This window comes from Montipora capricornis, chromosome 9, assembly GCF_036669925.1.
Source record: "Montipora capricornis isolate CH-2021 chromosome 9, ASM3666992v2, whole genome shotgun sequence".
NCBI lineage: Eukaryota > Metazoa > Cnidaria > Anthozoa > Scleractinia > Acroporidae > Montipora > Montipora capricornis.
Window position 1 is genome coordinate 23,198,819 of NC_090891.1, and position 17,314 is coordinate 23,216,132.

Sequence of the window (17,314 nt, forward strand, 5' to 3'; positions counted from 1 at the left end):
ACCTTGTTCGGCAATATTCGCCATGGAAATGAACATTTGACATTTCACCTCAATGCCGTCTTCTACCCAATTGGTATGATCTGTACTTAACTTGATAAAATAAGTTCTCATCATGAGTTAGACGTTAAGAACCCATTTCCAGATGCCAATTGGAATCATTTAGTTTCTGCTGCAACTGTTGTTTAATTGTACGGGCTCTGTACTAAAGTACGTCTACCAAATACCAGCTTATTGAAAACTACGATTATTATTCCGCCTCCACTGAACATGTTGTCTTTTGCATCGTGCTTCGGTGATATCTGCTGGGAAGCCAAGTCACACTCAATTCAGTACCATGGATACCCTTTAATCCGTGGTTGCAGTGTTTCCAGTGTTTTGCTTTCCTAGTAAGAGAATCATCATAACCAATGAACTTGTGCTACCGGAAAATGTAGCGGAAGGCATTGTCAAAATTTGTTAGCCATAAGAAACTTGTAATCAAGGTTATAACACGCGCCGTGCAGAGCCTGAATAGGCTTGACAGCTGTATCCTATGGCCAACCAACAAGCTGGAAACAAACACTCAGCTCCACTAAAGGGTACCCCGTTTGGGACTTTGGAAAGCATAAAGCAGGGCAAGGAAATCTCTCCATCAAAGTCTGCGGATCAATTGCTAATAACATCCCCTAGCCTCGCTACAACAAAAAATATTGGACAAAAGATTCCGGCGCTCGAAAAAAACACTGGATGTAACCTTCAATGTAAACCCTATTTAAAAAAGAACAAGAACTGTACTTTTCTCGATTTTGAAAAGCTACAAGAGTTTCTCCATTTATTTTGTTTACCTCGTTCCTGTTACCCTGCTCTTCATAATTGTGATTCATCAGTGCAGGGCATGAAGAAATGTTTCTGCCAAATATATCTGAACTGTGTATGTGAAATAATTCGATATTGAAATGGTCATGGCAGAGACTGAGGCATGTAACTTAAAAAGTTAAAAACGAAGCCTGACAAAAGGAAACAACCAGGTTTGAACGAAACTTAAACCTACCGCCGATGAATATATCTTGGGCTCTATGCCGCTATTCAAATTGAGCTATTGCGAGCGAACGTTTAAATTAAAGATCTTTGACTAAACCAACCCTTTCTTGTGGGACCTCAGGACAAATATATATATTTATGGGTTAATTTTTTGTTTTTTTTCAACTGGAAATAAGAGAAAAAACATGGGTGAGGTGAACGGGTAAGCAATAATTCAATTAATTGTAAGCCATCCTTTCGGACTCCTGACGCATATTTATTTATATTTAGTTTAGAGCCTTCGAACGTTCAATTCAACTTTTAATTCTCTTAGGTGTACTGTCTCGTTCACTGGTTGCAAGAGGAGCAATGAACAACGCATGGTAGTAAAATATCGGTGCCAACTGCTGGCTTCGAAGATTTTTTTCGAGTTTAACATATTAAGTTACTTCTTGTTTCTTCTTGAGTACAACATCTTTCGATTTCGTTGTATCATGTCACCCGTAAGAGCAAAGTTGTCGAACTAAAAGTGAATTTCTGTCATCTATTGTATCACTGCATGGAAAATACAGTCGAAGGACTGATCTCGATTATATACAATGAAATGACAAATTCTCCGCTTAACAAGCCGGTAGCAAAGTTAAGACATTTAACTACGTGTCTGGGAATGGATTCAGACTTGAACATCAAGGAACAGACAAATGGGTGTTATATATGTAGAAATTCGTTGGGATTTTTTTGGAAACCTCCTCAGATTACTGATATTTACAGATAGAATCACTCATATCTCTTTTCGTTCCTTAAGTAACAGTTACCGTTAACACATAACCTTGGAATATAGATGAGAATTCACATTGAGTCATGAAAAGAAATTCAATTCAAGCCGTGCAGGGTTAACTTCATTTCCCAAAAACATCTTTGTATCCAAACTCCATGCACACAACATAACTTTCAGAGTTCTTCTTTCCCAATCATTCTCCTTCTCCCTTTTCATTTCTTTTTATTTAATGAGCGTTCTTAGATACCTTCTCTAAGTTATAAACGAATACGAAAATGCATTGCGTACGAGGTCTCCGTACAAATTACGCACAAACATTCGTGTAAGACCTAACTCCACACAGCAAAGAATTCCGTTTGGCAAATATAAATTTATTTGCTATGGTTGGGAGAGATTTGTTTACTATGACATCAAGAAATTTATCATATGGGCTGAGAACATCTCAAGAGGTTATGAGCCAATTTCTAACTTTCTTAAGTTAAAGCAGGCATTCATTGAAGCATAAACACAACTCAGTACCAAATACTCCTCACGGGCGTCATCTAGCAGTCTACGCAAAAACATATTTCAAACACGGCCGGGTGCTAGATACCAATTCAGTGAAATGCAAGCACGTAAGGGGACCAAACAACGATGAACACTAATTCTCAGGACCTTGTTCGGCAATATTCGCCATGGAAATGAACATTTGACATTTCACCTCAATGCCGTCTTCTACCCAATTAGTATGATCTGTACTTAACTTGATAAAATAAGTTTTCATCATGACGTTAAGAACCCATTTCCAGATGCCAATTGGAATCATTTAGTTTCTGCTGCAACTGTTGTTTAATTGTACGGGCTCTGTACTAAAGTACGTCTACCAAATACCAGCTTATTGAAAACTACGATTATTATTCCGCCTCCACTGAACATGTTGTCTTTTGCATCGTGCTTCGGTGATATCTGCTGGGAAGCCAAGTCACACTCAATTCATTACCATAGATACCCTTTACTCCGTGGTTGCAGTGTTTTCAGTGTTTTTCTTTCCTAGTAAGAGAATCATCATAACCAATGAACTTGTGCTACCGGAAAATGTAGCGGAAGGCATTGTCAAAATTTGTTAGCCATGAGAAAGTTGTAATCAAGGTTATGACACGCGCCGTTCAGAGCCTGAATAAGCTTGACAGCTGTATCCTATGGCCAACCAACAAGCTGGAAACAAACACTCAGCTCCACTAAAGGGTACCCCGTTTGGGACATTGGAAAGCATAAAGCAGGGCAAGGAAATCTCTCCATCAAAGTCTGCGGATCAATTGCTAATAACATCCCCTAGCCTCGCTACAACAAAAAATATTGGACAAGATTCCGGCGCTCGAAAAAAACACTGGATGTAACCTTCAATGTAAACCCTATTTAAAAAAGAACAAGAACTGTACTTTTCTCGATTTTTAAAAGCTACAAGAGTTTCTCCATTTATTTTGTTTACCTCGTTCCTGTTAATGAGCGTTCTTAGATACCTTCTCTAAGTTATAAACGAATACGAAAATGCATTGCGTACGAGGTCTCCGTACAAATTACGCACAAACATTCGTGTAAGACCTAACTCCACACAGCAAAGAATTCCGTTTGGCAAATATAAATTTATTTGCTATGGTTGGGAGAGATTTGTTTACTATGACATCAAGAAACAGTAATTGTTGATTTAAGTTTGCAACCCATCAACTGGTTTCCGGGTCTATGCGACGATTAGGGAGCTAGAAAGAGATCCAATTTTAAATCAGGAGCATTTTATTGGGCCACAAAACGTTCCTTTGAAAATAATCATTTTATAACGTTTTCGAGGCTCGCAGGAAGCAACTTGACTTAAGCTTAATTAGCTGGCAGGAGGATTTTCATGTAACTGCTAAGTAATGTTACGTTCTTCGCCTTGGTATGATACGACAGTGTATCTTGTATTTCAAATTTCTGAACAACAGCTCTACCCAGTTCAATTTCTAAGTATCTTTTTCAGTAAACCGGATGATATCCAGGGTATTAAATGTCCACGTTATATATCTGGGAATCAATTGTTACAATTTATAAATTTTGCGTGAAGTTGAACCATGTTAGAGACTTATTGACCGACCTATACTGTTTAAACTAGTTGCATATCTTGATTAAAAATGGTTACCATTGGTATCTTATCTAAAACTCAAATTAATTTCTTCTATCCAAAACCAAACAACTCAAAGCTGCGCATCTTAAAACCAGATCAGCAAGGCTCTCTTCCCAAAGCAATAAGAACATTTTCTTATAGTAAATCAGTCTGACAAATACGTCGTCTTCTCCGTCTGACAATGTTTAGGGCGAGTAGCTGATCATTTGAATTGATTACTATGAATTGTGAACAATTATTCGAATATGTCTATGAGATACAGTAAAATCCATCCCTTCATCAACAATTTGTTGTTTAGTAGCTTGAAAATTGTGTTATGGCAGTTAAATCCAAAGGCAAAGGAAGAAATATTTAATTAAGTACCGCTTTAATAGTGTTCATAGTGTAAATGCTTTTCATGCTTGGTTCGATGTAAATATTCCAGCAGCGAAGGTAAGTATGATCTTAGGAAGCAAATAATCGATACGGAGAATAAACTACACCTCTTCCATGTTATGTTTGCAATTAAATCTTCGCTACTTTTAATAAAATCACTGCCTCAAAGTCTGCGGATCAATTGCTAACAATCCCTAGCTTCGCTACTACAAAAAAAATTCAACAAAAGATTCCACCCCTCAAAGAAATCACTGGATGTAATTCTTACTTAAAGCCATATTTCCCTATGAACATCCTTTAAAGAACTCTGACGAGTACTGACATTCGCCTTTGACTCCTGTCGCATTCTCCCATTTCCCGAGTTCGCATATTCTTCGTGAGCAAAATTGCAGCTGGGAAACTGGTGTGTAAAATAGGGTATCATTGAGTTAGTGCTTCGCAAATCGACTAATAAGGACAATCCTTGGATAACATTGTCGACATTTCCATTGAAATTCGTTTTTGTTGTACCAATGAGTGTGTTAACCTTCAATGTAAACCCTATTAAAAAAAAAAAACAAGAATTGCACTTTTCTCCATTTTGAAAGCTTACAAGAGTAGCTCCGTTAATTTCTTTACCTCCTTCGTGTTACTCTGGTCTTCAGAATTGTGATTCATCAGTGCATGGCATAAAGAGATATTTCTGCCAAAAATCTGAACTGCGGCTGCGAAATGTTACGATAATAAAATAGTAATTGCAGTGACTTAAGCATGTAACTTAAAGAATTAAAACGAAGTCTGACGAAAGGAAGCATCCATGTTTGAACGAAACTCGAACGAAGATTTGGTTGGACTCTGGCATATCAAGTTATTTATCGTTTCTTCTTGAGTACCACATCTTTCGATTTAGTTGTATCATGTCACCCGTAAGAGCGAAGTTGTCGAAGGAAAAGTGAATTTCTCTCATCTATTGTATCACCGCATGGTAATACAGTCGAAGGACTGATTTCGATTAGATACGTTGAAATGACAAATTCTCCGCTTAATAAGCTCGTAGCAAAGTAAAGACATTTAACTACGTATCTGAAAATAGATTCAGACTTGCAGATCATGGAGCACACAAATGGGTGTTATATGTATAGAAATTCGTTGGGATTTTTTGGAAACCTCCTCAGATGACTGATATTTACAGATAGAATCACTCATATCTGTTTTCGTTCCTTTCGTTCGTTTCGTTCCTTCGTTCGGGCAAAAAATGAGCTAAAGTTACCGTTAACAAATGACCTTGGAATATAGATGAGAATTCACATTGAGTCATGAAAAGAATTCAAGCCGTGCATGGTTGACTTCATTTCTCGACAACATCTTTGTAACCAAATTCCATGCACACTACATAACTTTCAAAGTTCTTCTTTCCCAATCTCCTTCTCGCTTTTCGTTTCTTTTTCTCTATTGAGCGTTCTTGGAGACCTTCTGTAAGTTACAGACGAATAACAAAATGCATTGCGTATAAAGTCACCATGAGACAATCAGTTAAGACAGATTCTCCGTGCAAATTACGTACAAAGATTCGTGTAAGACCTAACTCCATACAGCAAAGAATTCCGTTTGGCAAATATATATGGTTGGGAGAGATTCGTTTACTATGACATCAAGAAACAGTAACTGTTGATTCACGTTTGCAACCCATCAACTGGTTTCCGGTTCTATGCGACGATTAGTGAGCAAGAAAGAGATCCAATTTTAAATCAGGAGCAGTTTATTGGGCCCCAAGACGTTGCTTTGAAAATATTCATTTTGTAACCTTTTCGAGGTTCGCAGGTAGCAACTTGACTTAAGCTTAAGTAGCTGGGAGAAGGATTTTCGTGTAACTGCAAGGTAATCTTACGTTCCTCGCCTTGGTATGACCCGATTGTGTATCTTGTACTTCAAATTTCTGAGCAACGGCTCTACTCATTTCAATTTTTAAGTTTCTTTTTCAGTAAACCTGATGATATCCAGGGTATTAAATGTCCACGTTATATATCTGGGAATCTATTGTAACAATTTATAAATTTTATGTGAAGTTGAACCATGTTAGAGACTTATTCACCGACCTATACTGTTCGAACTTGTTGCATATCTTAATAAAAAATGGCTACCATTGATATCTTATCTGAAACTCAAATTAATTTCTTCTATCCAAAACCAAACAACTCAAAGTTGCGCATCTTAAAGCCAGACCAGCAACTCTCTTCCCAAAGCAATAAGAACATTTTCTGATAGTAAATAATTCTGACAAATGCGTCGTGTTCTCCGTCTGACAATGTTAGGGCGAGCAGCTGATCATTTGAATTAATGACTATAAATTATGAGCAATTGAATATGTCTATGAGATACAGTAAAATCCATCCCTTCATCAACAATTTGTTGGATTCACTGAATGTTCAGTAGCTTGAAAATTGTGTTATGGCAGTTAAATCCAAGGACAAACAAGGAATATTTAATCAAGTACTCCTTTAATAGTGTTAATTGCAAAGGACTTATAAGGCTACAAGAAGGAAGCTTCCTTGTAGATTTTTCCACTGAGATTCGCCTTTGATTCGCCTCTTTCGTTTCTCAAGATGCCATGTTCTTCGCGCACAAAACGGCGGCTTGGAAACTGGTGTGTGAAATAGTGTATCAAAATCGTCTAATAAGAACAATCCTTGGATAACATTGCCGACATCCCCAATGAAATTCGTTTTTGGTTGTACCGGTTAACCTTCAATGTAAACCCTATTAAAAAAGAACAAGAACTGCAATTTTCTCTATTTTGAAATCTTACAGCTCCAGGAGTTTGTGCGTTAATTACTTTACCTTTACTATAGATTGTTTTAATTGTGATAAAACCTTCGAGAGAATTTCACCCAAAAGCATGTCCAGCAATAATTGGGTACAAAAATAATGTATGTCCATTTGCATTTGTCTTGTGGTCAATTATTCTAGTGCTTATACCGCGTAGAGAATCGGCAGCGGATTCGTATCCACACACACTAATCAAATTAAGTCAATTGATAAATTCTGCTCCCGCCGGACAAGAATGCGAGGAATTATCATGCAAGCGTTCGTTCAAACTGTTGCACTTTCTTTGCAAACTGACAGGTATGGCCGGCCAGTTCTGACAAAAGGAAAGCGCTCTTAGTCTTCCGATTTTTCTGCGAAAACAAAATGTCTGTCACAGCTAGACACAAGTTTGAACAAGAGCCGAACGACCTTATATTTAACCTTTCCCTGAAGCACCAAACCGTAATAAAAAAGTGATTTCCTCTAGATTGCTAATTTCGTTAACTAGATTGCATTTCTGTGGTTTAAACATTGCTGCAATGCCAGATAACGGTTTAGTTTACTGTTCCTTGAAATCGCAAAGAAAAATGGCATTAAATTGCAACCCAAGAAAAATGTACTAAGATGGTGCGCCACACATTGAAAGGGATATTTTTCAGGAAGGCAAAACGAATGTTCTCATCTATGCTAATCAGTGTTCGGTGATAATAAATGTACACATACACTGATTAAAATAACTGAAAGCTAACCATTTACTGATTAAAATCGGTGCTTCGACCGATTAAGTAAAAGCTAAGCATTCATAAACTGGTGTTTACACCCCATTACTGAAGATCTTCACCACCACAACTCAACTGAGACGACTATTTGAACATGGGCTATAATAACTGAAAGCCGACCTTTGGTCCTTCGGTGTTCGGCAGATACCTCTGTCCGTGCAACAAAACATGTTTCTTCGCAGTTTGTGTGACGGAAAGGTCAACGTTTGAATCTCTGAATGAACTTAGGTCTCGACAGAAACCTATTAGCTCTTAGTCTCTTACTCTAACGCATCATATCGGGATGGGAACTCTACCTTTTTCCAATGATTTACTTTTCAAATTTAGCCTAACCTCTATCCTAGACATCAATATACATACACACATACATATTTGTGCACAGACGTGAGAACCAAATCGAAAGCAAAACTAAAAGAGACAATACTTACGTAACTGGTGGATGCTTGCAACAAACCAAAATGCAGCTGGTGCCTTCGTATAAATAAGACTTCTAAAGAACAGGGACCCAAAATTGCAAGGTCTTCCACATAATTCCACATAGTGGATTGTCACTATTGTGTTGTCGCATCCTATTCGGCAAAATCTTCAATCTTTTGTCAATTATACCAAGTTTGCACAGTGGACAATGCACCATGAGCGGATCGATATTCACGTAGATACACATGCCATATGGACGATTGTCGTCTAAGGTGTCAAAAATCAAAAATCACGCTATCATATTCCGCTACCTCCAGTTGAGAAATTTTAATTTCATAACATACGTGATAGCGCAAAGTCACAGGAATCTGGGATCTTTCCATTTTTTCCCAATTATTGTGTTCGACAAAATAGAGAACGCAATGATCTCGTGGTTGTCCTGGGAGTGGCTGAATACAAGCGAAGGCGGATAGTTGGAAAGGCAGACTAATGGATGACCTCATGTTTTTGTTGTGCAAAGGATTCTGCCTCGTGTGTTGTTTTGCTGTGCCAGTTTCCTCTTCGGTGACCGCGGTTGTAGGCGCACTGCGTCTTTAAATCGGGATTAAGGCATGCTAAATCACGCTTTAGCTAAAGTTCGTGTGCGACCACAAAACAAGTCTATTTCGAGATCTCGGTCGACGGCGATGTAATTGAGACCAAACGTGGCAGACCTCAAAGAGCTAAAATTGAAAGGAAAGCCTTGTCTCGAGCTCTATCTAAAGGTTGTTCGGCGAGCCAATCATTTGCGAGCTTAAAATTACTGCCTTTTGTTTATTGTTGGCGTTAGCAAATTGGCGAAAAGAAATCGAAACCTGAGCGGAGGTAAGCAAACAAACTTGAAATTATAGAACTACCCCGGGTGCCAGAGGAAATTTTTGTTTCCAAGGCCCGAGAAAACGCTACGCAAAACGAAGGCAACCAAAGAGGACTGCCGGAAAATACCTCTGGTGGCACGCGCCCGGAGCCTCATTCCAAGCGGGAAATGAGTTTAAATCTAGTTCACTGATTGGGCATCATATTTGAGGGAGTTTCAGATTTAGAGTTCAGATTTATTTCTTTTGCCAAGAGTAACAATATATATTTATACCAAATAGGGTAACCAATTAAGTTTATAGTATGGTGTGAAGATGAAGAGCGCTCAATACCATTATAAGTAGAGCAAAACAAAATAAAGACATATGGCAAAGATCAGCTGTCGCTACTCCGAGTTTCACGCCGGTTGGCGATCTTCAGGCAACTGACAGGTCAAATTTATTATAAGCTCATATAAACAAAGGAGACATCTCAAATAATGGTGTTACATTACATGACGACATTTACTAAACATTTCAGAGTAGATAGCAGATCCAGAGGAAGTGAGTTCAAGATCAAGTTTTGATGAGTAGTATTCTTGAGGAATATGAATTGTTTGTGGGTACTGTTGAGTAGAGGGGGTGGGCATAAGGGGGGTTAGAGGTGGGCAGGAAAGGTGGGGTAGGATAGAAGTACTAGGGAGTATCATGGATGGGTGGGTGAGAAGAAGGGAGGAAAAGATGTCTAGTTCTTTCTCAAACCCCCAGAAAACCGAATCCCTGTTATTTTAACTACACCCCCGAAAAAAGAAAAATCCCTTTGTTAGACAGTTGATTTAAAAAAATCAGTTTAAGAAATTTAAACTGGTTTGAAAAAAAATGAACTTAACTGGTTTGAAAAAAATTCAAACTAAAAACAAAATTAAACCACAGCATATAGTTGACAGGGCTTTGCAGAAATCGAATGCCTACAACTATGAAATGACCCGGAACGGTCAACCCATCTTTTATGTAGTGGGTTAAGTGCGAGAAAAAGGTCTCAGTTTGAGCCTTAAGGTTTCAAGGGGTCCTCCATGCATGGACTAGTAAAATGTAGTCTTCCGTTAAACATGAGTGAAATCTGCAAGTGGCATTGTTGAGGCTAGGGGAGGTTAAAGTTTGTCCTTGCTGGAATCATAGCTATGATAAGCAGGAATATGAGTTCTGCCAAAGTGCTAAGTTGTCCCATTATACGAAGGTACCTTTTTGTAAATCCAGGCCATGTGTAGTTAAAGGAATAATATTAACATTAATTACACACACAAAAAAAGCACTTATTCCTGGCAATGAAGCTCAAAAATAAACCTTAGGGGCCTTATTACTATGAGCTTCCTTCCTTTTTTTTTTTTTTTTTTTAATTTTTAATTTACATCACTGACTTACATTACTTACATATAAGCATATAAATACATGATTACATTGCTACTATACGGTAATTACTTAACAATACAGATCTATAATACAGCGTAGCCAAAATAACATAAGTAGTCCTGCATACTCACGCACAGCCACACCCACACCCACACGCATTACGCACTTCTGATTATCCGTCTAAAACACCAAAAGAGTCCCCGAAGAGTTAACGCTAAAAGCTACTAAAAGCTACTCTTCCTTCCTTACTTACACATTAAATACATGAGCGACGAACTCAGATTAAAATATATATTAAGATAAAAAAGCAAGCAGAACAAAACACACTAAACATAAAGAATCATAAAAAAGCATCAAAATAAATATACAGAAATGCCTATATATAGGAGAATCAACTAAGGAGAAATACTTTCAATATAGATTTTAAAAGAGAATTAGAGGCAGAACTGTGAATACTTTAATGTAGGAAATTGAAGAATCTTGGGCCCTGAAATCTTAAAGCAAAATGTCTAATACTCGTTCTGGCAGGAAATAAGTAGAAAGTATTGGAATTTCTAGTATTATTCGAATGGACTTGATTAGTCATTGAAAACATTTTGTTAAATACACCAGGAAGAAAGCCTATATAAAAATACATGAATTTTCCAATTTAAAACAAATGAATATCAGCAAACTTCAATATGTGAAATTCTTTAAGTACAGGATCAGTGTGAGCATCAAAGTAACGGCATTTTAGAAATAAAACGAACGAATTATAACAATGCAATTCAAGTTTGTAGGATAAGTTGATACCCAAACTGAAACACAATATAAGAGATTAGGATAAACTAAGCTATAATAAAGGGAATTTAAAGGGTACATAATGAGGAAACAGGAAGACAAAAGCTTGATTTATAAATTATTCCGATTGCTGTGGAAATTTGCCTTGCAACGTTAGCAATATGTTGTTTCCATGTGAAGTCCTCATCAAGCATAACACCCAAAAACATTGTTTCCTTTACTTGTTCGATAGCACAATTACTTAATTCTAGTTTAAGATCAAGATTTTGCTTTTTCGCTGCTTTGGCTTGAAAACGGCCATAAATTTATTAGACTTTGAATAATTTACTGATAACTTACCGGCCTGGTACCAATCTGTTAGTTTCAATAGCTCCTCATTCAGGGTCGTTTCAAGAAAATCAACATTATTGTGGGAATTAAAAGAATATGTTTGTATCATCGGCAAAACGAAATAAAAGCCAAAAACCCTTGAGACATCACATAAATCATTGATGTAAATCAGAAAAAGCAAAGGCCCACCACATTTTATAAGACGAAAAGAAGAGGTGGTGTCATCGAATTAAACAAATGATGCCTGTTACGTTACGTAAGTAGTTTGTAAACCAGTTGCGAGCTACCCCGCTGATACCATAATGGAATAATTTATATAATTATCCAATAAAAGATTGTGGTCAACTGTATCAAAAGCTTTGGACAGATCAATAAAAATACCTACATGTGAAGCTATGATCCTCGCAGTTATGGACACAATTCTTGCAATCGCGTAAGGAGGCATGAAAAATTCAGTATTTATGCTTATTAAAATAGTCCAATAAACGATTATAGATTACCCTTTGTAGAAAATGCAGGATGGACAGAAACAGGCCTACAATTAGAAAAAATTGAGTGTTCGCCCGAGATTTAAATAAAGGTATAACACGAGCAATTTTCAATTGATCAGGAACAATTCCAGAGGTCAAAGACAGATAAATAATATGGTTATGAGGCGGCAGATGAGGTGGACACAATCTCTTAACTAAGTCAATAGAAACATGGTCATATCCCACAGCAGTTCCAGAGCGAAAACTAAGACAAATCTCAATGATTTTACGTTCAGATGCTGTGTCGAAAAATATGGAAATTGCAAAATTCCCTGACAAAAAGGAATGATGAAATTTTGAGGATGGTAGAATACTAGAAATTAAATTTGGGCCAATGTTAGTAAGGAACTGACAAAAATGTTCAGCGATTTGCCTTGGATCAGATAGATCTTGGTTGTTAAACTTAAAGTTGGACGGGATCTAATTTGCACTTTGTCTCTCGTTTAAAACTTCATTTATTAGTTACCATGTGCGTTGAGCATTAGATTTAGCCAGAAACAATCATTGTAAACTATCTCATTTTGAGGATTGGGATCCGGAATGATTGTTTTCCTGTGAAAAGGATAAAAGCTAATAAACATGCTCTCAGAAAGCCTTGGTTCACCAAAGGTCTGTCAAAATCGGTTAGATAATCTGAACTGTCTTTCCGCGTGGAACTGAAGCTCTTTTTTTTCATTCTCGAACCTTGGAAAAAAACTCAATTCCTCTGGCACCCAGGGTTATTTTTAGAACAAGAATTGATCGAACTTCTTGCCTTTCGTTTGAGCCGTTTTTTTTTTTTTTGCAGCCGTGATCTTTGTTTGAGATGCAAACACAAAATGCAAATGTAAGACGAACTTCCTGAAGAATATTCTGGAAGCTCTACTCATGATAAAATGCCCTCGCTTTACCTAAATAACCATAGCTGGTTTCCATAGAACCTCTCATGTACGGTCCAGGCAACATCTATATCACCTGGGTAATTTTATTTAAGTGTAACATCACAGTAAATTCTACTGGATTTAGTAGTGGATCGACGATGTCTCAAACGCCTTGTCGAACCCCAAACAACGACGGAAGCTCAGATTTAATCATTTCTGCCAGCAGAATGAAAATGGGACGAGGAAGAGACACAAACGCTTCTGCAGATCTGGGGTGATCGAAATGACGGTAGACCTAAAGAAGAAAATGAGACGTGTGGTAGTCTTGTAGGATTCACACCAAGGAGTGTGAACCAAGTCAAGACGAAGTTTAAAAATATTTCTGCTTCGTACAAGGACGCCAAGAGTATAAGCCCTTACTTTGAGCTTACGTATGAAGTTCTCGGAACACGCGAGGCCACCTGTTTCACATGTTCTTGAGGTCACCCATCTCAATCAAAAAGAGTAAGAGGATGACCAAAGTGAAGATAAAGAAAGGTGATCACTGTCCATTTCAAAAAGCGACAAAAGTCAAGAAATGTAGTAAAAGCTTTTAAAGGACAGCATGTCTCACGACAAAGAGATGACGGAGTAAATGATGGCATGAGAAAAAGAAATGCAAAATACAGAACATGCTCTCCTGCAGGAATTTATGCGGTCTTTAACTGAACCCCTGAAAAAGAACTAAATTAAGAACTTATAATTTGGATTTCATTCCCGTTCCGTTTAAGTTCCTGTTTTGAAATAATCATGTATAAAACTAAGAGAGAACAGCGGCTAAAACCACTGTTGTTGGTTACACATAATCAGGGTACTGAATTCATTTGTTAATATTCTTTCCAATGCTTAAGAAGCAGAAGAAGTAAAAGTAGTTTTCAGTAACTCATCAGGGTGGGAAAGCCAAATTAGGGGCGTCAGGGTGGCTTAGTGGTTTTCTATCGGGCCTCCCACCACTGCAAGCCGAGGTTCAATTCTGGCTTCGGCTAGCATGTGGGCTGAGTTTCAGTCGATCTCAACCTGACTCGAGGGTTTTTCTCCGGGTACTCCGGTTTTCATCCCTCATCAAAATCGACTCACAGCTAATAAACATCTGGCTGTGGTGCTGTGCTCCGACATCAAACATGGACTGTATAGTGGCAGCCAGAGGCGCCTTTATATGCTTTCAGTCCGATGTCGTGAGCCGCGCCCTTCGCAATTCAGTCTTCGACTGCAAGTAAGGGTGATTAGCACTAGCAATATTTAATTTAATTTGTTGTTGAAAATGGCGAAGAGGCTCCTTACAGAATTCTCTAATTACATTTCACACCCTCTTCCCTTCGTCGTTTCGCCTCTGAGCGAAGAGGGCAGGCGCTGGTACAGAAATACCTCCTACATTTGGTGGATCATCTTTGTGATGGCCATGTCCTCGCAAACGTTGTGTAATTCACAATAAGCGATAAAGTTCTGATAGCTTTTCGGGGATTTTCCTCCAATATTTAGACAACGCCAGCGCCCTTGCAGTTCTCAGTCCAAAACCCTGAAGCCGACTCTTACCAATTACCTTGCATGCAGTGACATCGCTTTTAAAAATCTTCGTCCAGTAGCATCAATGACGGCATTTTCTGGATAATGCTTCAATAGGGCTTTTGACAGCGGATCAGGTATGCATCACCAAGGAACAGAGACGGAACTTGGAACCTCCCAATTAGCCGGGTGTTTCACCACTCTCGATTCATTCATAGAGCCTGCTGTACCTAACGACACGAGCATCATGCATGCCGCCGGGGCATCCAACGCTTAAGTAGTCCTCCCGGTCCGTCGTTGGCCCTTTGAAAGCTTTGTCAGTGCCATCTATCGCCCCAACGCCCTCCGGAAAACCAACAATCTCTTCAAATACATCCATTTGTTCCTGTACCTCATTTCGCTATGTAGGAAAAATTGTTCTCGTTGATAACCGAATTAGGGCTCTTGTGATCGCATCCACTATTTCTATCGCGGTGGTTTTACCACAGCCAAACAGCAACCCAGTGCTACGGACAGCAGCCACGCAGCTTTCGGAGCGAGTCCGGGAATTGGCTCAGAAAACAATGGACACAAAGAACAATAGAAAAGAAACACTGGACCATGACGTAAAACACAATAGATTTGCGTCCTAAAGGGATCCAATGAAATGAGCTGCGTCCTGCGTGGGGGCCTCTACGGAAGGTGTCTCCAGTTGCCCAGTTGCAAGGCGCCAAAGAACAATAGCCACACGCTTAGGCACACGAACAGCGACACAAATTTTAGTGCTTTGCTTCGCAATTTCGGGACCAGTTTTGTCACAAATTGCTTGAAAGGTCATCTCCTGTTTAGTCGGCTGCAATCTGTTTATTTCTGATACGAACTTTGATAATATAATTTTAATTGCTTTTTCGCATTTTTTACATTTTCTGTAGAATTGTAATAGATTCAACTGTAATTTGACATACGCATTGTTGTAATACTAAGGACAAGTAGTGGATTAGCGCTATATATATATATAAAGTTATTAAGTAACGTCGCTAACCAGCGCCGGGGCGGTGGAAAAACCCAAATTGTAAGCTCGCGGTGAGTCTGAACAGGAAACGTAGTCCACGTTGTTTGCCTGCGTGCAAGAAGTATATCCGGTTCCGCTGGCTATCTACGTTGTTAGCTCACAGCAACATTCGAAGCCTTTTGAATCGACGAGACCGTGCTTTTGCAATTATCCTTCGCAAAAAGTAAAATGCAGCCTAGTCGAAGACTATTATGACTTGGTCAGCGATCGTGATACTACAACTTTTCAAGTTTATGCGATGTCCCAGACTTGTGTTAATTGTGAAGGCGTCCTAACTTCTCACTCGGCGACAGCTTTGACATTTCATACTCACGAGCAGATTGAATCGTGATTACATACCGCGTTTATCAAGAGTTTTTGCTATCTAGTGCGACCACAGCCAGGGTGAAGAACAAAGACGACGCTTTTCAATTCTATCTCGTCACCAGTCCTAGTCACTGCGGAGCTCCATGAGAAGCATTTACGCGCAAACTAGTCAATTGCATTACTGCTTTCTAGTCGATCTGCACGGATTTTGACCCTCCGCGAGTTTTGATAGATTTTTTTCTTTTACAGCCATTCGTTTCACCTTTTGGTAAGCGTTTGGGAAGTTCCTAAGTATGTTTTCTGTTTTTACTAACCAAATTTTACATTCAAGTAACCGTGGCAGACGATTCGCAAAGCGTCGCCGACAGCCCACCGGGGCACAATTACGTCTGAAAAAGACTCACAGAGGGCCAATACTAAGCTCGAGCTGGCTGTCGACCAGCTGAATGCCAATATAGGCAAAATGTCTGCTCTTTTAGGGCAATTGCGCCAACGTATCCTGACCGGGGAAAGCTCATTCGAAGCTGTAAGCCCTCGACTGTCACTCTCGAAAGCGCACCCGAAATGCAAGTCTCTCTTCAGATGAAGACGGAGACGATTGGAAATTCAGATGAATTGAGCAAAATAGCGTCGATCGGACGACGAGGTCCAACGGTCGCGCAATGTAGGTAACGGGAAGTGAAAGCAAGAGCATCGCAGGCAGTGGTGAAACGACTGTCCAAGCAGATGATCAAATGCTATAATGGGGATGGCTGCAGCATTTAGCGACGAGAATAGGACAGGGCCGCCTATAAACAAACCACTAACTGAAATGGCAACCAAACGTTTGGGAAAGAAATTAACTCAGGAAAAAATGTTAAACCTGGTGGCTAAATACGACCCCCCGGAAATCTATACCGAGATGATAATTCCTCGGATTAGCCCCGAAATGAGGCGTTTCCTGAACGCCTTCAGAAGAAAGAGCTATCTTCGCCTGGCCAGTTGACAGCAGACCCTGCAAAAGGCCACACATTTAGCAAATTCAGACAAACTATTCGCGATTGATGAGAATGGTACTACCAAAAAAGAAATGCTGGCCAACAGCTTCGACATTGTTGCCATGTTAGGTCACGTAGCCAGCCAGTGCGTTAGGTCACGCAGCTTGCTCTGCGGCGGGAACTAAAACCCGCTCTGAAGCCCGAATATCATGCCTTATGCTCAACAGAGGTGATTGCCTCCACCAAATTCCTGTTTGGGGAAGACCAGCGAAACAAATGCGCGATGTTAAAGAAACACATCCTCTAAGCGATACCATTGGGATTCATATTCCACCAAACGAGAGCACCTCAATATGGGCGGTTCTTCAGTCGTCTAGGCCGCATTATTAGGGAAAGGCCCGCAAAAGGTCCCACTACCAGAAAACC

General features: G+C 39.2%; 1 protein-coding gene and 1 long non-coding RNA gene across 2 annotated transcripts in view; one reads left to right on the plus strand and one right to left on the minus strand.

The window, feature by feature from the left end:
• The window catches only part of LOC138015774 (uncharacterized), a 9,932-nt gene extending 744 nt beyond the window's left edge, over positions 1-9,188 (minus strand). The window contains exons 1-2 of the long non-coding RNA XR_011125635.1: positions 8,281-9,188; positions 1-2,806 (exon numbers count right to left, since the gene is read on the minus strand). The exon at positions 1-2,806 is cut by the window's left edge and continues 744 nt beyond it. This is a non-coding gene — a long non-coding RNA (uncharacterized lncRNA). The remainder of the gene's footprint in view (positions 2,807-8,280) is intronic.
• Positions 1-17,314, plus strand: part of LOC138015773 (uncharacterized) — a 69,151-nt gene that overhangs the window by 649 nt on the left and 51,188 nt on the right. The window lies entirely within an intron of this gene.